This window comes from Mixophyes fleayi, chromosome 6 (genome assembly GCF_038048845.1).
Source record: "Mixophyes fleayi isolate aMixFle1 chromosome 6, aMixFle1.hap1, whole genome shotgun sequence".
NCBI classification, from domain to species: Eukaryota; Metazoa; Chordata; class Amphibia; order Anura; family Limnodynastidae; genus Mixophyes; species Mixophyes fleayi.
In genome coordinates, this window is record NC_134407.1 from 173,202,377 (window position 1) to 173,225,475 (window position 23,099).

At 43.3% G+C, this 23,099-nt stretch overlaps 1 protein-coding gene across 1 annotated transcript in view; it reads right to left on the minus strand.

Annotated features, from left to right (window-relative positions):
• Window positions 1–16,489, minus strand: part of UBTF (upstream binding transcription factor) — a 31,801-nt gene extending 15,312 nt beyond the window's left edge. The window contains exon 1 of the mRNA XM_075177277.1: window positions 16,467–16,489. The gene's annotated coding sequence lies outside the window, so the exon portion shown is untranslated. The remainder of the gene's footprint in view (window positions 1–16,466) is intronic.
• Between the last annotated feature and the right edge of the window lie 6,610 nt (window positions 16,490–23,099).

Consider the following 23,099-nt stretch of genomic DNA (forward strand, 5'->3'; position numbering starts at 1 on the left):
TCCCAGGCCTTCTTGGGACTTCAGAACAGCTGTCTGCTCATGCTGGCACTTGTAGTTCCACAATTGCTGGAGAGTCACATGTTGCATTGGCCTGATGTAAATTAATAGTACACATAAGTTATCAACATTTAGTCACGGCTCCTGTATGTGTAATGATTACAACTATAAGCATCCATGAACAGTTGTCTCTCACAATTCTTACAGATGTTATTCCCTTGCCTATGTGAATATCAGACTGCAATTCTATAAGTCATCATAAAATGTAAGAATACTAGTCATGCCTTATCACATTCATTAAAGTATTATTTTTAGATATACTAAACACATCTTCTAAGTGGCCTATTTAATATTTACCAGCATTTTGCTGCCATAAAATAATCATATGTCATCGCAGCAGTGTCAGATGACCCTTTGGGACAATTTACTAATAAAGTCATGTTGGGACAGCGCATCTGATAGGAGGCTGCCTTGGCGAGGACTTTTTACTACTGAAGACTCTGGGTACTGTTCCAGAGTCTTTTCTGATTTACCGCACAGATGCCATATGCAGAAACCACCACAGGGAAGAGCAGCAACACCAGCGGAGAGGGATCCAAAGCAAAGGTTTTTTGGAACACGATAAAATTGGCCAAACCACAGTCCCCACTGAGTATTATGGGGACTGTGGTTTAATGCAGTAATTTGCTGAATGCAGGAGATATCTACTGCGTTAGGCTCTTCTTAAATAAACATTTTACTTAGAAATGACTAAACCATGCCGAAAAGCAGTTTCCCCATAGTATATGGCTTCATAAGTTAGTGAACCTAGCAGGGCCTCCTCTCCTTCTGTTCTCCACCACTTTAACTCTGCTCTCCAGCTTGTTGCCTCTTCCGTGAGGTCCTTCTGCCCTTCTACCCCTCTCTCTACCCCGCTGGGGTCTCGCACCTCTCATCTAACTGTACTTTGAGCTTCCGAGTTACTGTGCTTTTTGTTAACTACTGTGCTGTCTCGCCCTGTACTGTGATTCTGTCTGTCCCTGTACGGCGCTACGGATACCTAGTGGCGCCCTATAAATAAAAACGAATAATAATAACCTTATAATTTCACAAAAAATTAAGAACCACAGGATGCCTAACATTCCTACATTTATACGTGGAGAAGTGTTTGTATATATCTAGCAAAATGGCTTTAATTTGTACTGTAATAAAAAAAAATTACACTTTGCCAAAAGAAAACCAACACCTAATAATCACTTCTTTTGGTTATTTATGCTTAAGTCTTTATGGGATTACTCCATTTAGTGTTCACATCCTGCCATGTTAACAAAATTGTATCACATGTAACCCCTATCAGACCAAACTCTATAACATGTTTACATTAACTGTTATGCCAGTTGTAATGGGTCTATAATTTGCATAAGCCAGTTAATTCATCATATTTACAACATCTTGTTCAACCTCAAATTGTGTCTCTAAAATACCCAGACATCTTGCTGTTGTCGCTTCTTTTATGCCTATTCTTTTACCACAATCCTCTCCCTCCTATATACTTTTCTCACTCTGTTTTTTGCCTTCACTGGTGTAGTATGTGGTGTGTAAACTATACGGCCTGGCTGCTTCCTTACTGTAGCTGAAGCCAGTGTTCCATCTGTTAATGCTATAAACTGAATTCAGACAAGGAGATAGCACAGAACCTTGTTTGTATGCCGACATCTAGAGGCCAATCGCAGTATTTTCCTGCACAACCATTTTATGCAAAGATTCCATCATCCACACACAGCTGACATTTGTAAACCATTGACCCTGAGAACTGTAACTAGAACAGTTATTTTTTTTTTGTTGCAGTGGTGGAATTAGAAGCTCAAATTTCCAGTACCATGTGTGTACCTGACCCTCACAAATGTTAAATAGGTCAAGAGTGATCAGTTGTACTAAGGAATTCATAGGTGGGTAGGTACATGGGAGAAGGAGGTGGGAGTGAAAGGTGGTTATCAGAGAGGAAGCACAGGTAAGAAATATAGCTAAGGGGGCATGAGGGATTGGTTTTGAGATGACAGGTGAGTCATTTGAATAGGATTCTAGTGGTGCAGTGGAGCAGCTAGAGCGAAAGATCAGTCTTGCTTTAGAATTAGAGGAATGCAAGATAGCTGTTTACAGTAGTCAAGGTGTGAGGAAACAAGAATAAATACATTTGGATGCATCTTGGGTAAGAAAAGGGCATATTCTAGCAATATTACATGGATGGAGGCAACAGGACTGAGACAGACTGGAAGTGAGGAGCAAAACAGATGGCAAGTCAAGAATGACATTAGGCCTAGGGAGACTAAAGAACGTGTGGTCTCCATGTGGGAGATTTAAGGAACATTGGTAACTGAGGCAGGAACATAATGAGTTTTGTTTTGGACATGAGCCTTAGGAAGCATTGGGACATCCATGTGGAAATAAGAGAAACAATTGATCACTCAAGATGGTAGAGAAGGGGAGAGTTAGATGTGGGTGTCATACACACACACACACACACACACACACACACACACACACACACACACACACACACACACACACACACACACACACACACACACACACACACACACACACACACACACACACACACACACACACACACACACACACACACACACACACACACACACACGGTACTAAAGGCAGAATGAGCAAATTAGTTCACTAACACCGGTTCAGTGACAAAATTAAAGGCCTAAAAATGGAGCCTTGACCCGCAACAGATCGTAAGAGGAGAGAATATTGCACATAAACTGAAGGACGGGTTGGATAGGTAGGAATTGAACCAGGGAAGAACAGTCACAAATACCAATGGAGTGAGGGGTTTGTAAGAGAAGAGGGTACACTGTAAGTAGATAATCATTTTTTTAAGAGCAGTCTCAGTGAAATGTTGGGGTTGGAATCCTGATTGTAGAGAGTTTAGGAGTAAAAGTGACATAGGCAATTGTACACAAGCCAATCAAGTAGTTTGGAAGAAAAGAGAAAAGGCAGTAGTTGGAGAGAGGCTTGGTCAAGAGATACAGGATTGGTTAGATTAAAGGGCAATTGATGTACCAAAGAGGATAGGAAAATGCCAGTGTAGAGAGAAAAGTTAGAGGTGAGGGAGCATGAGAAGCTGAGGGGAAATAGGGTTGTTAAAACAGGTTTTCAGGTGAGACAATGAGTGCATAGAGATTGTCCTGTTACAGGGGAGACTTGCATAGCTGTGTTCAGGGTCTTGGTTCGTGGTTCCCTTAAAGAGCAAATAAAATCACTAATGGACTTCACTATTATGGAGATTTATATATATATCTACCACACTGATCAGCCACAACATTAAAGCCACCTGCCTAATATTATATAGGTCTGCATAGTGCCACCAAAACAGCTCAGATTCGTTGAGGCATGGACTCCAGAAGACGTCTGAAGGGGGCCTGTGGTATCTGGCATCAAGACTTTAGTAGCAGGTCCTCTAAGTTATGTAAGTTGCGAGGTTTGGCCTCCATTGCTCAGACTTGTTTTTACAGCACATCCCACAGATGCTTGAGCGGACTGTGATCTGGGGAATTTGGAGTCAACACCCTGAACTCTGTCATGTTCCTCAAACCATTCCTGAACAATTTTTGCAGTGTGGCAAGGCACATTATCCTGCTGAAAGAGGCCACTACCATTAGGGAATACCATTGCCATGAAGGGGTGTACTTGGTCTGCAACAATGTTTAGGTAGGTGGTACCTGTCAAAGTAACATCCACATGAATGCCAAGGTTTCCCAGCAGAACATTGCCTAAAGCATCACACTGCCTCCACTGTCTTTCCTTCTTCCCATAGTGAATCCTTGTGCCATCTCTTCACCAGGTAAATGATTCATTGGCGAGCACATGATGTAAAAGAAAACATAATCAGACTAGGCCACCTTCCATTGCTCCATGGTCCAGTTTTGATGTTCAACTGCCCATTGAAGAGGATTTTGGTGGTGGACAGGCATCAGCATGGGTACTCTGAAAGGTCTGCGGCTACGCAGCAAGCTGTGATGCACTGTGTGGTCTTAAACCTTTCTATCATAGCCAACATTACTTTTTTTTAGCAATTTGTGCCACAGTAGCCCTTCTGTGGGATCTGACCAGACGGGCTGGCCTTCACACCCCACGTGCATCAATCAGCCTTGGGCTCCCGTGACCCAAATGCCGTTTCACCGGTTGTCCTTCCTTAGACCACTTTTGGTAGGTGCTAACCACTGCATACCAGTAACACCCCACAACACCTGCCATTTTGGGGATGCTCTGACCCAGTCGTCTAACCATCACAATTTGGCCCTCGCTCATATCCTTACCCATTTTTCCAGCATCCAACACATCAACTTCAAGAACTGACTGTTCACTTGCTGCCTAATATATCCCACCCCTTGACAGGTGCCTTTGTAACAAGATAATCAATGTTATTCACTTCACTTGTCAATGGTATTAAATGTGGCAGATTGATGTATAAACATAACTGGCACTCACAATACTTCAAGGGGAACAGTGTCTGCACATCAGTGTTTTATAAAGCAACAGACAAATACTTTTAAAAGTGACAAGCCGTCATCCAGAAGCACTAAAGCGCGTATTACCCTTTTTGAGCTTCTCCGAGTAGCACAGATTACTAGTGACCATAGTACATGGAATAAACAATTGGATGAGATTATGAAAACATTCCATAGCAGAGGATACCAGATGGCTCAACTGCAGAACCAAAAAGCCAAGGTTTTGACTATCCCAAGATCAGAGATTGGGACATTATTCCGTGGGAACCTACAGCAGCTAGCCCAGTAATAGAGGGGCACCATGGCCTATTGTCATGTCAGATAGAGACCATCAATGTTTCAAGGATAAAAGATTGGTTTGTTTTAGAAGGAACATAAACATCTGCGATCAGATGTTACACACAGTCATTGCATGCTGTGGCCATCATAAAGAGAATATGACTTTATAAGATGTATCAAATTAAATTTGATATGTATTTTTCTCTGAATATATTTCCTGTACACAAGTGGAATCACACATACCGACAGACATCAGTATAATAAATGTCTAAATTCTATTTATTCTTTGGCTCAGGTGAGTGCAATAGCACTTAGACCTCATATTGTCCTTATATATTACACAGTGTACACTAAGGGTATGTTTTCTTTTGGAACATAAATGATATAATGAAAATGAAATGAATAATGAAAATGGATGCTGTGCTCCTGGTACCTGATGAATTTTGCACGGAATTCAGCTTTGTTGTGTCTAACAACCACCGATATATCCGTGGATATCGGCGTAAGATTGCTGAAATCATTGATTATTTCAACACTTAGTGAGAGCTTTTCATACTGAAACGTAATCTACTTACCGCACGGTGTACACTATTATACTCTTTTTGATTCTATACTAGAGCTTTAAGGGTTAAGCACGAGTAAAAAACATTCTGAACTAGATGAACTACAGAAGTAAGGTCGTAGTGGATGTGACAGAGTCAAATTCAGGACTACACTAAGTACCAAGATAGGCCCTCTTTAGATGGAGCACAGAAACAGCAGTGGACCGTATTAGAAGATGACTTCAAATAATTTGACACATGCTTTGCCTTCAAAGCAATTGGATTGGTTCCTCTTCATTTCTTTCTTTTCTTAATTACATTATTTTCTATTCTTTTATGCGTTTCCCCTTGCGTTTATTTATTTATTTGTAAGGAACTCGTAAGTGTTGCTTTATGAGGTGGTTGGGTTTGGTCTTGTCTATTCTTTGTTTTTAATATACTGTCTTCTTACTTGTGATATCAGTATGTGCTACCGATGCACTGCAGGTGGTGTGCACCCTGCTCAGATATCTTTGGGATTTGTTCTTTGTGAATTATGTGAGAACATTATTCGGGATCCGTTATGGGGATCTATGTCCCTATATTTTTATGAAATCTTTTTTTATTACTCTTCAGTGACATACTATCCTTGTATTTTACAGTATTTTTATACCACATTATTCCTCATAATACATAGTAGTGGCTTTATGGATTTATAATACTGGGTGAGCAATTTGAATTGCATTCTGGAGTATATGGCGGACCCTTGCAGGGATTTACAGAAACAGATACCAGAGAGGTGGAGATTGCTGTGTGAGATGATGAGAGAATGGATTAGAGAGTCTTTGTAGCATCTTGGGTAAGAAAAGGGTGTGTTCTAACACTATTGCACAAGTGGAGGCAATAGGACTGGGATTGACACTGGATGGGAGGAGTAATGCAGAGATTTAGATATTGGGAATCCAGTGCCATGGACTACATTGCTGGAACCGTGTGAACTGGTTGCTCAGGATCCTAAGGGATCACTGCGTGGCAGCATTTGAGAAGTCTGCTTAAGTGAGAAGAAGCCTGCATGGAGTCTATCTCAAGCCAGGAGGGCCTAGGGATAGCATTTGGAAGCATGATAGCTATGAAGCCTGGATGCTAGGGTTACTAGCTAAATTATGTGTTCTACACACTAAGCTATATTGACAACTAAGGATTGTGTAAAACAGATGATGGACTTGACTCTAATTAATAGTAACTAAGGAGATAGAGAAGGGAAGGAGCAGGAGGAGAAAGAAAAATGTCTGGTGCAACCTTAGGGAATAGAAAAGGAAAATGTCTGGTGCAAGCCTAGGATATAGAAAAGGAAAATGGTGCAAGCCTAGGATATAGAGGGAAAAGAAGAAGAAAAGTGCAGTACCAGAAGTAAAAAAAAATGTCAAGACAAATTATCAGGAAACAAATAGCACAGGAACTACAAGCTATATTAGACATAAATATAGCCTGTAAAGAATGGAGTCATCTGTAGAAAGCTTTCACAAAAGTGCCGGCGTGTGCTATAATTCCACCCTACAATTCCCTACAACTTGTTACGAGCCGCGGCGGTGCCCAGCCGCCACGACCCCCTTACCTCCGTCCCGGCCGTCACTATGACGACCGGAACGTCACTTCCGGGGGCTCGTCCCGGCAAAGGAGAACTGCTGGGCGCGTGCGCAGGCAAGCCTGTTGGTTAATTAATGCAGGGCTGTAGTTACAGGCATTAGCCTGCAACGGTGGGTGTCTGACAGGGTCTAGCCCTGATTGGTCTGGAGCCAGATTGCTGATTAGTCCTCAGGGGTGCAGGCAAGCTCTGATTGGCCCATCTGTGTATTTAAGGCAATGAGGTCTGCTGCCTCATTACCGGTTATAGCTTCTGTGTTCCAGTCTGCTGACCTGCTTGTTCCTGCTCTAGTCTTCTGAGACCACGTCTGATTTACCGTGTATGACCTTTTGGCTTTGAATTGACTTCGCTCGTGTATCCTGTGACCCTGATCCCTGGCCTGTTAATCGTTTCTGCTATCTGCCTGTGACCCCTGACCTCAGCTTGTTTACTGATACCGCTGTCTGCTGCCGGCCCTTGACCTCTGCGCGGACCTTACTCCGCTTGCCTGGGTTCTCCCCAGCCGGTACACACTTCACGACCCTCTGTCAGTCTGCGGCCCAGTCTGTCCCCACCATCAGGGGCTCCAGTGAACACCTGAATGGCAGAGTAGATTCCGGGTTGTGTTGTGCCGGCTGGAGGGGTTCCTAACACAACCAATGTATAGCTTGTTTATGCATCAAATAAATTACAACACTTCATTTCTAATTATATTTTCAAAAATATACAAGACAATGTAAAAAAATATACATACTACTTCTTTACACTTTATTACATTTAAAAAAAGTACTAATTGATCAGTGTATATGGATCGAAACATTGTTTATGTTTGACCACCAACCACTGATCACCAAGATTAGAGGAAAATCGAAATTGAAAGCAATTTTAGGACTTGTGTTTCAACAAGATTTGTGGGGATGTTTAGGAGCGCATCATTTTTCCAGGAATATCTCCCCCAGCGCTCTTTGGTGGAGTAACGTTTTTCCATTTTCTAGCAGGTTTTGACGTCTTCTGATTTGCACTAAGGCTTTAATTTCTGCTGCTGAGGGTCTTAGGATTTTCTGGGACTTTGGGTTTCTATGTGCTCTGTATGAGATCTGACTGTGTTTCTCTGCAGACATAAAGGGAAATTAGGTAACAAGAAACCATATGGCACAGTCTTCACTGACACACTATACACATTAGTCACCTGAACTTGGCTACATTCCTCTCCAACTCCTGCTTCTCTCCCTGGAAATCTTGGATGTATTTCATCTGAGAAGGGAATAGAACATCTGGGGACAAGCTACACAGCAACAAATCATTCACTTTTCTATTTATTTCCTTCTTACACAGCACAAGCAACAAGGCTGCCGAGCTTTGTAAATGACTGAGGGGAAAAAGTCACCATCTATTTATGGATTACTATGCTATAGAGGTGTGTGATTGCACCAAGCTTTGGATTTTGAACTAGTGTAAAAGTCGCCAACACTGCTGATTCCATAGCTGAAGAGTTTCGAACTTCCACTGGCATTAATATGAGCACAAAAACTGTGCCGCGGGAATTTCATCATCATCTATTTATTTATATAGCGCCACTAATTCCGCAGCGCTGTACAGAGAACTCATTCACCTCAGTCCCTGCCCCATTGGAACTTACAATCTAAATCCCCTAACACACACACACACACACACACACCCACACAAATTAATGGAATGGGTGTCTATTGTCAAGCAGCTGCATTCAAGGCTCACATCACCAAGACCAATGCCAAGCGTCAGATGGAGTGGTGCAAAGCACACAGACACTGGACTGTGGAGCAGTGGAAACGTTTTCTGTGGAGTGACGAATCACACTTCTCTGTTTGGCAGTCAGATTTGTGAGTCTGGGCTTGACAGATGTGGGGAGAACGTTACCTGCCTGACTGCATTATGCCAACTGTGAAGTTTGGTGGAGGAGAGTTAATGGCATTAGGCTGTTTTTCAGGGTTTGGGCTAGGCCCCTTTTCTCCAGTGAAGGGCAATCCTAATGCATCATCATACCAAGTCATTTTGGACAATGCTATGCTTCCAACTTTGTGGCAACAGTTTGGGGTAGGCCCTTTCATATTCCAACATGACTGTACCCCTGTGCACTAAGCAAGGACTACAAAGAGAAGGTTTGATGAGTTTGGAGTGTAAGGACACGATTGGTCTGCACAGAGCTCTGACCTCAACCACATTGAACACCTTTGGGATGAACTGGAACGGAGATTGCGAGCCAGGCCTTCGTGTCCAACATCAGTGCCTGACCTTATAAATGCTCCACAGAATGAATGGGCACAAATTCCCACAGAAACACTCCCAACATATTGTGGAAAGCCGTCCAAGAAGAGTGGAAGCTGTTATCGCTGCAAAAGGGGGACCAACTCCATATTAAAATATATATATTTGAATACAATGTTATTACAGTCCCTGTTGGTGTAATGGTCAAGTGTCCTATTACTTTTGTCCATATAGTAGCTAACTAAGTAATGATTGCATAATGACACCAAATGAGAAGGACCCAGAGCAGAGAAATACTGCTGTGATGCTGAGGCAAAAAATGGCGGCCCTCCCCTCGTGCCCATTAGATTACAGATGCCAAGACCATTCATTCCATCATGGAGATCTCAATCGGCTCCGTCTACCTCTCGGAGGTCATGATGCTGCACAATGTGAAAGCATCACAGTAGCTGTCTAAGGAGATCTGCTTTGGTGGTCGTCTCCGCTGAGAGCTCTGCTCGTTTCCAAGAGGACACAATGACAGCCAGTGGAGCTTTGTGGGAGCATGGCTAATAATTACCATGCACTGCTGTAACAAGAGAGGAGCTGGCAGCCTGGCAGAGAGAGGGAAGCCTAAAGGCTACTCTCCTCCGATCAGGGAGAAGGCGGTTGACAGGCAATTTCACCCTGGAAGGCGTCCCCAATCAGTCTCAACACCAAGATAAAAATAAAATAACAGAGCTAGAGCCCACAGAAAACACCCTACTTCAATGTCTTTACTCCAGTTCCACCTACTGTACCCCACTGTTGCATGGAAAGAGAAATAATAATATAATTTTCCACCCAAAAAATAGCACAGCTGTATTCAGCTTGATTTAGAGAATAAGTGGATACAGGATCCCATAACAGTATCATAAAACAACACCAACAGGTTGAACACAAACCACTCAGGCACAAAACTGTCACCTCAGCAGAATCATAGCTGCAGGTAGACTTAACGTTTACATAATTACTGCAGACTTTGAAGCACTACTACAAGAGTGAGCTATACCCGACAAACTCACATAAACATATAACCCAAGATAACTAGAGATGAATGTTCAAAGAGGTTTAAATGGTGAACTAGAATCGGGAAGGAGTGATAAAAACACTGGATATTCCAGTATACCCAACAGAATCAGGCAGGGCCACTCTCCAATCTACTGACCTTGATCACTTGGGGCGGAAATGCTGCTATTTTTTTGTCCACCAGCAGATCCTTATAACTAGTCCAGGAGACTCTGTAAGATGTCACATGTCAGATCAGGGGTAGTCAAAAAAAACATCATTCACTATGGGGTCTATTTATTAAAGAGAGCTAAAACCTGTGAAAAGAGAATTTATCACAGTATTTAGGGCTTCTCCCTATGGGGCCTATTTATCAAAGCTTTCCCCCGTTAAATCCCCGAAAATTAACCGCTAAATTGCTATTTATGATTGTAGCATCGCAGCAGATATCTGCTGCTTGTATCCCTTATCGTTTTACTGAGCACTCCCCATAACATAAGCTTTAAAATAAAGCTTTTTTTATGTGTTTTAGTTAAGTGTTTTTATTATTTTTTAAACTTAAATGATTAATTTTTTGTAGAATCTGGAACGGGAAGACCAAGCCTGAGATTCCAGTTCACATGTCCGGTCCCGCATACCAGTAAGACTCCTCTCTCCACTGTCAGCCAGTATGACCAGGGAGCTGAGCTTTGCACAGCTGCCCTGGTGACATTTTCTTAATAGATTACCAGATAAAAGATTTTCTATCTCTGCAATATGTAGTGAGAGAAAATCTACGTATCAGGGGTCTTAATAAATAGATCCCTAACAGCTTGTGCAAGAAAAAACATATATAAATTTCAATGTACTGCCCTCGCATTACCCTCCACCACACAGGACAGTTAAAGCTCAGAACAGGGACATTTTATCTGCTCCGTGAGCAAATTGTTGTTTTAATAAGCATATTAATAAGTAAAACATTTACTGACATCTGGAAACAATGTGAATTATCACTGCAGGCCAGTAGTGATTTACATGGATACTGTGGCAGATCCAGACTGCAGGCTGCCTGCTGCACTATATACATGTGTCTGTCATCTGACAGGAAGACAGAGAATCCTGCCTGGCCGCTCTGATTAAGCTTTAAACATAATCAGAGTAACGGGGCAGAATCCTCTGTCTGCTTCTCAGCCAAAAGGCACATGTACAGTCAGGGCCATAAATATTGGGACATCGACACAATTCTCATATTTTGGGCTCTATACACCACCACAATTGATTTGAAATGAAAATAACAAGATGTGCTTTAACTGCAGACTTTCAGCTTTAATTTGAGGGTATTTACATCCAAATCAGGTGAACGGTGTAGGTATTACAACAGTTTCTATATGTGCCAGCCTTCCTCGTAACTCCCTTTTACTCAGCTTTCACCCCCACTCTCCTAGTCCATATCACCCTATTTCGGACTCCCCCTTTCCTTTAGAATGGAAGCTCTCACGAGCAGGGCCCTCTTTCCTCGTGTTCTCCTTCCAATATTCCATCACCCTCTCTACTTTTTGGCCTGCTTCCTAGCTCTGCTTTCTTAAGCTTAAGCCTACTTCCCGCTGATTACTACCATCACTCTCAATCACTGTCCCACAGATAATCTGATCTGCATTACCATGTTACCTGTATTTTTATTCAGTATCTCTGGTGTTTGTATTTTGCTCTTCATGTATCATCTTATCATCATGATCAGCATTTATTTATATAGCGCCAGCAAATTCCGTAGCGCTTTATGTGTTTTGGATCACTGCATTCTGTATATGTCATGTATGGTGCTGCAGAACCTTTGTGGCATCTTATAAATAAAAGATAATAATTTAACAAGTGTTGAGATTGGGATGGTTAATTAGGACAATGGCATTTGAGAATTAAAATCTCAGTAAATAAAGGTTATGTATTAGTGAGATAATGGACTGAGATATAATTGAAATATGTTAATACCAGATCATAACCAAAAAGAGTACAAAATCCCAAAACACATATTAGAATAAACATTATACTAAATTAATGAAAATAAATGTGGATAATAATGTATGATAATTATATCATTGGATGCCACTCTAAAATAGGTATACAGGTAACAGAATAGTGATCATATACATTAGACTATTGAACAAATGAAGAGAGAGCAAGCAGTGTATAAAATACATATTTTATTGTAAAAAAAACATAAAAAAAGGAATCCAGAATTAACAATTTTTTAAAACTAGCATACCATGCAGCCTAAAATGGAATTAAACTATGGGAGTAATTTATAATAGATAAAATAAACAGATTATGACATAGTTTAGAGGAGACTAAATATAGAAGAATGGAAACAAAAGGAACAGACCTCCTCTCCACTCTCTCTGCGGTCCCCCCCGACCCCCCACGCATTACTCAGGCTCGAGAAGAACACGCTGCATGCAAAGAGACCCTCAAAAACACTGGTACCTCCTGATTTGCACCTGCAACTGAATCTCTTAACTGGACCTCACAATGTTGGGGGCTTTAGCATACTGGAAAAATGCTTGATTGCTACACATGCTTTAAGTAGAGAAAAATCAATATTGCATTCATCCAGGAAACACCAAAAGACATACAGCCCCCCTTACGGAGCCGCCACTTCTCTAGGCTTTGTCAATAATAATCCCACTGCCAAATCTGTTCTCAAATAAAGTGTAATTGACAGAAATGAAGATGACTTCCATTGGAGAAGGTAGAGATCTGCTGGTGAAAGATAGACAATACAATCAGATCTTCACTTTTGCTAAAATATACTCTCCAAATCAGGGTCAACCAGCATTTATCTCCAAGGCACTACAACAGATTGAGGAGTATAAAGAGGGAGCCCTAGTTGTTGGAGAGGATCTGAGTGCGCCTTGGACACCCATAAAGACACATCAAGTTGCCCCTGATTCTCTGCCTTTTGGCCAAGATCAAGTGTAGTTGTGGCAGAGCTGCACTTGGTCCTCTGGCCAGAGGGCTGGGTATGCCGCTTTTGAAAGCCTGGGCCAATTGTGCCTACGGAGTGGTGACCCGAGGGTGCCAAAAATCAAGGGCAAGAACCTTAATACAGTGATCAAGTGATTGTGTTGGCACCTAAGCACATTTGACCACTTTCTTTTAGCATCACCCTTATTCTTTGTCCTGGCCTTTTGGCTGGGTGAGAATTTTTTTATAACCAGCCCAGCCATTAGGTTGGGGGCCGTACCCACTCTGCACTATTTATTTTTCTCCACGTTTGTCACTTTCACTTTTATATTTTCAGGTTTCATGGATTTTTTTGGGATACAGGTAGGTCCTTATGGACTCCATGGAAGATCTAGGGGGGCCTGTGTGGCCCTGCAATTCCGGCCCCCCTGAAACCATTGTTTGTCCTCCCTTCCGGGGGTTGGACCAGTTGTCGAGCCCTGGGTGAAGCTTCGGCGGATCCCAGGGGCTAAAGGGGCCCCCCTAGCCTTGCAGCGAAGGGGGCCTGAAGACCCTTGCCCCCTAAGGGTCCTTTTGGATCTGGGGGTCGGGGACTAGGGTCCTTCCTCTTTAGAGAAAGACCATGTACCACATCCCTTATGCACTTTTTTTTTATGGTTTTGCACCTTTTTTTGGGCACTTTGGATCATGAAAGCACTTTCCCAGGCTTTCAATAAAAAAAAAAGCATACTGTCCCTTCATGAGGCCCTGAGGGTCAGATGGATCTACGAGTGATTGTCCCGAAACAAGATAGGTATGTCCTGGGACATATTTTGATAGCGACAAGTGCTGCAATAGCACAGAACTGGAAAAATTCCTCACCTCCAACACTGACCAAAATAATTTCTAAAATCCAATTCAGTTTTGACATGGAGACGATTGATATGCCTTCCTCCTCCTCTGCCCCTCTTATTAAAAGGTTTAAATTGCATGAGTACCCCACAGAAGTGTTGGCTCAATCCATGTTGGCCCTAGTCCTCTCTCTGATCATCCAGTTTTCAATTTAATTGAACCGCCTCATTCTTCTGTTTGACATCTGATCAACTAGTTTATAGTTTAGTGTTCAGCTATATGTTCTCATTCGAGTATTGTATATGGCTTTAATGGTATTTTTTCTCCTTATTATTATGATTGTTTGCACTGTGTCCTTTCCTTTGAGTACTTTTCCTCCACATTGATCCATTTAAACCCTACATAATAGGAGAGATTTGTATAAAGAGCACACAATATAATAATGCAGTTTCCAGATTGTGGGGCATATTTAATAAAGCACGATAGTGCTTTTAACGGATAATTAAGGTCCCACAGTGTCCTCCGCAAATTTATTAAGGGGGCATCGCAGCAGATATCATGGATATCTGCTGCTTTGCACTCCTCTTCGTTTTTGGGAGCAGTCACCATTCAACAGAATGGTGACTGCTCCTGGCCGCAATCTAACAAGTCCCGAAAAAACATTTTTTTCGGGAACTTGTCATGTTAATGTACGCCAGCTGAAGCTAGCGTACATGAGGAAATCTAATGCTGTCAGCTCTGCTCCGGAGAGCAGAGCTGGACAGCGCATGTGTGGAGGGATCACATGATCCCTCCCTGTCACTCACAGCTCTCTCTCTGCAACTATCGTTGCAGAGACAGAGAGGGGATCTGTGTGCGCATGTCCAGTTCTTGGAACTGGACATGCGCAATTGAAGAGTAAGGAGAAGACCCGAAGACAGCGCTTCCGAAGAGGCAGGTAAGTATGATTTTTTTTTTCACAGAAACAGCAGATTATCGGGACTGCTGTTTCTGTACTCCGGTTTTGATAAATTTGAGAAATGAATCAATACTTATCCGTCCGATAAGGATTGATAACCATTTCTCTATTTCAACGATAAATGATAAATGTGCCCCATAGGGGTCTATTTATCAAAGTTTGTTTTCGGGGGTTTACCGGTAAAATCCTTATGTATTATTCCAGCAGATATTGGAGATATCTGCTGCTTTCCACCTATTAGCGTTTTTCTGAGCACTCCCCATAACAGTGTATGGGGAGCGCTCAGTATCGCTATATATGAAAGTGTGGCCATTGAAAACTTTCTCATTTTCTACATGAAGCTGGTGTACATTAACGTATCTGAAAAGTTCCGCAGCTGTCAGCAGAGCTGGACAGCGCATGTGTGGAGGGATCATGTGATCCCTCCCTGTCACTTATCGTACCTTGTGCCTTCCAAGATGTTAGTGCGCATGCACCAACTTTTCAGTCGGCGCATGCGCACTAACAAAAAGAAAAAAAAAAGAGAAGATCACCGCAGACTTCAAAAATCGAGAAAAGACTGCGATGATCAGGTGAGTCACTTCTCAGGGACAGCAGGTTATCGGCACTGCTGTCCCTGAGTTTTCTTTTTTTTGCATCAATATTTTTATTCAGATTTTGCAAAAGTATATGGGGTACTGAAGATTTTTAATACATTGCCATTACTTTTCAATCCTTATCAAGGAGATAAGGATTGAAAAGTATCAATTGAAAAAAAACAAAGGGTCATAAATAGATTCCATAAAGACATATTGTTGTAGACACACATCCTAAAAAAAACCAAAATGAAATTACTATTTCTTAAAAATATACACTTTATAAGTTTAATAAGTATTTAGCTTTTTTTTTTTTTTAACAACTATTGACGAAGTCCAAAAAAAAAATATTTTAATAAAGAAATAACAGTTGATTATTTTCATAATAATTGGTATTTATTGGTCAAAGTGCACAACACTAACACTTTTTTCGTTATTTCTGCAAACTGAAAGTGTTCACCCCTGTCAATTCAATTTATGAGAAATATATATTTAAAAATAATGAATATATGCACAGATAGGTCCCTGAAGCTACACGATTGAAAAAGTATTCTGGTGAGGAACCGTGTTCATCTTTTTTTGAAACACCCTCTTCCCAGGTGAAGGTGAAGGATATCGGGTTAATCCTCCTCTGCATCGCGGATAAAATTACAATTTGTGCATCCTGATAAACCTTCATCCGATCATGGACAATATTAATTGGTGCTTCTACAGATCGCATCTGCCCGATCCCCTTCACCCCGTCTGGCCGGCAGGCGTTCAACTTGCCACTTACTGCTCACCCAGTGCGCGTACTTCAACTCCGTGATCTGCACGTGTCTCCTCCGGGAGAAATAGACCGGACGCCCCCTCGCGTTTTCCCGGCTTACATGCACGAATGCTCGGCCTGCGCTGCCTCGTGGTGTCGGTGTCCCCCTTCCCCACGGAGCTCCGGTCACTCCCGACTTTATATCGCTCCCTCACCTCCAGTGACGATAGCCGGCGGGTGATTGTGGTCGGCGATCTGGTTCTCTGCACTCCAAGTTCACCCGACCTTCTCCCCCAGCAGCACAGCCAGCTGTCCGGTCTCACCTTCCAGCTGTAGGGAGGAGGATGAGCCCGATACTCGCTGGAGAGCGACCTCACCAGACCCGCCGCGGAACTAGCAGCCTGGCCGAGAAAAACAAGAGGCTCCCGGGGCTGGAGGAGACCCGCCGACACCCCCTCACCCAGCGCACACTGCCTCAATCCAGCGGAATACGAGCGCCGATCACATCCTCAAAACGCGGGGATCACACTAATCACAATGTTATCACTGAACGTTCTACCGACTGATCTGTCACCTGATACACAGGACGGGCGATCACAGATCGCTAAATAATATACAAATTAGGCGATCTGGGAGAAATAAACACGGTAACCGGTTAGCGGGGCGAGGCGGGAAGAGTGGCCGGCGTAGGGTGCCTGTTAGCCGGGTAAGTCAAGTCATGTATACACGGTCCCTGGAGATGATCTCGATTAAATTAGTTCCTTGGCTTCCCAGTAGCTGCCACCCCGCCCTTCGATGTGTGCAACTATAAAACAAAGAAGGGGGTGATTTAGGGAATGTTCCCCGAGTTCTCTCACTGAAGAGACAGCTGCAGCCACAACACTTGCCCCGTGGCGAGCTCCGGAGGAGAGGGCGCTGCCTGTCCCATCTAGCGTCGCTGCAATAGCAGCAGGGAGAGCGAGGTGAACCGCGGTTGCTCCCTACATAACCCGGCCGAGGGGCCCCGCTGCTCCGGGGGTGTGTGGAGCCCTTAGTAACCACCTTCCTATAAGTCTACTCGGAAGCGTCGCTTGAATGATGAAGACCCAGTCCCCGCAGAGAGCTCGCACTTCCCCCCCGCCTCCATCGCTCTCCGTGCCTCTGCAGACTTCCAATCAGTCGGACTCCCTCCATCCTCGCTCTGCAACAGGCTCCAGTCGGTGCCCATATCCCTCCCTTCCATCCGCACCCCATCATACCCGCACAGGTAGATTATAGCATCAGAGTACAGACCCTCCATGGAAAACCCTCCAAGTGATTTAAATGGATTAGGAACTGTATTGCTGCAGGATGTCAGCCTCACTTGACAGTTTTCAGGCATTAGAAGAGCCATGTTAAGGATTTAATTCCCCTACATTTGTGTTTTCTTTCTGTCCCCTATGTTATTGGGTTTTGTAATCTTTTTCCTTCTTGACTCCACCTTTGTTGTTCAAAATGTCAGAGAGAGAGAACCAATCAAGTGAAGGAGTATTTTACAGCAAACAAATTTAGACAGATTCTCTTACCTTCTTCTTGCTGTTCTTTCTTGCTTGTTCTTGCAGCTTTGTTGTCGTTTTTGCTATCTTCTGGAAAGTTGTGGAAATGTGCAAACATTACAAACCATCCATTATTAGGCTCTTCAGATAGCTTCCTCATGAAAGCCACACAATACAGAGATCTTAACCCCCCCCCCCCCCCCATATGGCCAAGTCATGACCCCCCCCTAGCCATTTCATCACATCGCTGCGGCCAATTCATGACTCCCCTGCACACTGTCCCCTGCAGAACTCATTCTGTCCCCCTTTTCTGCACACTGTCCCCCCAGAACACACTCTGTCCCCCTCGAACACATGTCCCCCTTCAAAACACACTGTCCCTCTTCAGAACAATATCTGTCCCCCTTTCTGCATGCCGTCCCTCAGAACACACTGTCCCCCTTCAAAACATACTCTGTCCCCATTCAGAACGCACACTCTGTCCCCCTTAAAACACACTCTGTCCCCCCAGACAACACTTGTCCTCCTTTCTGCATGCTGTCCCCCTCAGTTCACACTCTATACCCTTTTCTGCACACACTCTGTCCCCCTTCAAAACACTCTGTCCCCCCTCAAAACAAACTCTGTCCCTCTTTCTGCACGCTGTCTCAACAGAACACACACTGTCCCCCTTTCTGCACATACACTGTCCCCCTTTCTACACATACACTGTCCCCCTTTCTACACATACACAGTCCCTTCAGAACACACTCTGGGGCCTATTTATCAATGCTTTCCCCCCTGTTAAATCCCCAAAAACTGCTGTTTTCTGGGATTAACCACTAAGGGGCATATTTAACAATAGACGGTATTGCACTATCGTGCATTTACCGTGTAATTAGGTAATGGAAGTCTCCAATTGATATTTATGAAAGCTCCATCGGACTGTTTAATCTCGAAAACCATTAATTTTCTCTGCACTTCGTTTTTTCTAGCAGTCACCATACAACAGTATGGTGACTGCTCGGGGCCGGCATTTAACAAGTTCCGAAAAAAACAAATTTTTCAGAAACTTGTAATGTAAATGTACGCCAGCGCTGGCGTACATCATCGGAACTGTTACAGATTCTTTTCTTCCTCGTTATGTCCAGCTCTGCTACGGAGAGAAGAGCTGGACAGCGCATGTCCAGGGAGTGATCTTGTGATCCCTCCCTGTCATCTGATCTCATTTCAGACTACAGATGCCGAAACACTAGTCTCGTGTCTGTGCACAGCCTGGAGGTCTCTAGACTGCACATGCGCAGTTGCATCTACAAATGAAAAAAAAAAGAGGAGGAGGAGATGGGAAGACAGCGCGTCCGAAGAGGCAGGTAAGTATGATTTTTCTTTTCACAGAAACAGCAGATTATCGGGACTGCTGTTTCTGTGCTCCGGTTTTGATAAATTTGAGAAATGAATCAATACTTATCCGTCCGATAAGGATTGATAACCATTTCTCTATTTCTACGATAAATGATAAATGTGCCCCTAAATTGCCATTTATGACTGTAGCATCACAGCAGATATCTCAGATATCTGCTACTTTGTATCTCTTATCGTTTTACTGGGCAATCCCCATAACAGTGTATGGGGAGTGCTCAGTAATGTTATTTAACAATGTACAAAATTAACTTTTCAATAATGTTAATGTACGGCATAATTGAAAAGTTCCACTGCCGGCAGCTCTGAAGAGCAGAGCTGGACAGCGCATGTGTGGAGGGAACATGTGATCCCTCTATGTCACATGACCCACCATCTTTCAGTCCAAATCTCTGCGCATGCCCAAGCTTTTCGGTTGGGGCATGCGCACAATCCTTATCTATGCAATGAGGATTGAAAAGTATCTTTCATAAAATGCGGTGCTACATAGATAGGACCCTCTGTCCATCTTTTTGCACGCTGTCCCCCTGCATAAACTCAAATCTAGTTACCTGTCGTCTTCTCTTAAGCCGCCAGTCAGCTCTTCTCACTGCAGCTCCTCACTGACCCAGTCGGGACGTGATGATGACATCACACCCGAAAGCCAGTGAGGAGGGAGGAGAGGGGTGGAGTGGGGAGGAGGGAGGCAGGTCCCAGCGCCCCAGCCTATTGGTTGATCAGGCCCTGGCTGGGAAGAAGGCAGGAGGCTGGCTGTGTATTGCGTAAACTGTCTCCCATTCATCCACTGTCATCAGAGGCTGGCTGTCAAATTTAAGTTGGGGGATACAAGACTCAGCCCAGCAGCTTATTAGGAACATTTTTTAAAAATAAATATGCATGTGGCATACTCACCTGTCCCAAAGCGGCCCAGTATTGGACAGGGCTGGGGGGCAGATACCCCTAACCCGGCCAGCCCCTGACTGTCATCCCAATCAAGCCCAACATTATGTCTCGTATTGCAGACCAGGGTGCGCATTTTTGGTTCTGAAAGCAATATCTCATTACTGCTGATAGCAGCGATGATAGATGTATTTTTGGATCAGTTTATGACCATAATAATGCCAGGACCATAATAATGCCAGGACAGCCCCTCCTGAAGACAATTCCAATGAGATAGTGAAAGTTTTCTCATTCTTTTTCCCAGTTGACCTAACTGTGCATGCTCCAATCACAGGGGAGGTATCTCAATAAAATCCCTCTATCCATCCCATTTGCAGGAGAGTGCTCATAGACTTCAGCTGCTAACGCCACCTGCTGACCACAAACTCAGAAAGCTAAGCTTTACGGACCTTTGTATATTAACTCCAGTTCACAGTCCCCATAAAAAATAATGGGGATAGCAGTACTGAGCATTAGGGGCCTATTTATCATGCCTAAAACCATGTGGAAACTGCTGTTGCAGGCAAACTTAGGTATCGGGCTATTTAAGAAAACCCTCAAACAGGATATATCAGAGATATTTCCTGTGTTAGGATAACTAACACAGAATACAGCAGTCCCCACTTGGTGGGGACTGCGGTCTGCAGGTGTTTATCAAGCTCTAAAAAGTTTAGCTTTTCAGAGCTTTACCCCAATATCTAACGGCATCTCACAATAGCAGCTGTAGCCTATAGGATAGCCTATAGCATCGCCGGAGAGGGAACTTCGGATCTCTACCTGGCAGGCTGGACTGGGTCAATGTTCCTTCTTTCACCGCTGTGATAATCAAGTGGTGAAAGAAATGCCAATGGGCACAGTCATTGACAGGACAGCCTCTTATCAGATGTGCTGTCCTGACATGATTTTAATTGTATTTTGCTGCATTTAGTCATCTGTCATTGATGCAATGCGGGCAAAAATAAGCCTCTTAGTTTGGTTAAAGTTGGAGATATCTTTGATATCTTGTGCTGCAGCCTATTGTTAAATAGCCACAATACTAATATTTGCCTTAATCATACAGATATGGCAGTTTCCACATGATTATGGCAAATACATGATAAATAGGCCCCCTACCCGATCTGCAAAGTGGTACTTCAGGAGCTCCAGGCAGGTTAAAGCAATAAACACGGAGCAGAAGAACAGGTGAGGAGACAGGAGGAAAGAGGGCCCTGCTCAAGTGAGCTTACATCCTAAGGGAGGGTAAACAGAACAGGCACAAGGGGAGCCAGATGAGGCAAGGGAGAGAGCGAGTGGAGGAGATGAAGGGGTTATGCGGATGGTTGGTAGGCTTTAAGGAAGAGTTGGGTTTTCAGTGCACGTTTGAAGGAGCACAGAGTAGGAGAGAGGCGGATGGAACGAGGGAGGTCATTCCAGTGAAGGGGTGCAGCACGGGAAAAATCTTGGATTCTGGAGTGGGAAGAGGTGATAAGAGTGGAGGAGAGGCGTCGATCATTGGTTGAGCGCAGGGAGCGGGCAGGAGTGTGAATGGAGAGGAGGTTAGAGATGTAGGGGGCTGTAGATTGGGAGAGAGCCTTGTAAGTGGTGGTGAGTAGTTTGAAAAGGATTCTGTAGGGGAAGGGAAGCCAGTGTAAGGGGAGGCAGAGGAGGAGCGGCGTGAGAGGAAGATGAGTCTTGCGGCTGCATTGAGTACAGAGCGGAGGGGGGAGAGATGTGAGTGGGGGAGGCCAGTGAGGAGAAGGTTGCAGTAATCCAGGCGGGAGATGATGAGTGCATGGATGATAGTCTTGGCAACATCCTGAGAGAGAAAGGGACAGATGCGGGCGATGTTCCTATGATATATGACTACAAGTCATGGCTAATTACATCACACCCATTACAATATTATGTATAAATATACTAAACCAATTTCTGACTCAAAGTTAGTGAATCTAGTAATTCCACAATAATTTGAGGCACAGGTTTCATAGGATTGTCTTACATTCCTATTTGGAGAATGTTTGTATGTGTCTGTAACAACATGCCTTCTATCCATACATTTGTTTTAAGTTTGTCAATAGCAAACCAATACCTAATAAAATTATCACTCCGTTTGTTTATATTAACTTAAGCATTTATTGGATTACTCCATTTATTGCCACATCCCAGCATGTGGTTAACAAAATTGTATCATTTGTAGCTGACCCAATCTCTTTTAAAGGTTTACAATATCTGATATGCCAGTTGTAAGCATTCACTGAAGCATTTTATTAATCACATGCTATTGTGTGTATTATGTCTTGTTCAACCACAAATTGTCTCTCTAAAATACCCAGAAGTAATAAAAATCAAACATCCATCTACTCTATGTTAAAAGCTTGCTTTTGTGCCACTTCTCTTATTTCATAAGGGTGTGGGTAAAAGCCGGAATCTAAATTCACATAAAAATCCAGGGTCACAATAGATTCACACAAACACACCCAGATCTTACCAGATCCACACAAAATGTACACAAAACTAAAAAGTAAAAAAAAAAGCTCCTCTTGTTTCAGCTGTGCCCTCTTCCCTTTAGAATGTAAGCGCTCTAATGAGCAGGGTCCTTCATACCCTTTGTTGTTATGTCTGCATTTATTTTGTCTACCTTGTATGTCCTTGTTTTATGTATGTACTGTTTTCCCTATTGTATGGCGCTGCGGAGCAATGTGGCACCTTACAAATCTACGATAATAATAATAATTAATAATAAAGTACCCTGCTGGATATATTTGTAGTGATGAATTATTCATGGATCCAGCAGAATCTGTCTGATTCAGTTATTTAGTCATTGTGCATGTGTAAGCATGAATTAGGCATAGGTCCTGGTGTGTTTATGGGTATTATGTATGGATCCAACAAAATCTAGGAGTCTGACCCTAGTGGCGACTGTGCATGCGAGGCTGAGGTCACGCATGCTCATTGCGATGGGACCCCGGTGCTGAGGACAAAGGCACTTCGGTGGCGAATGAGTCCATAGGACTACATTAGATAGGTAAGCTAATGACA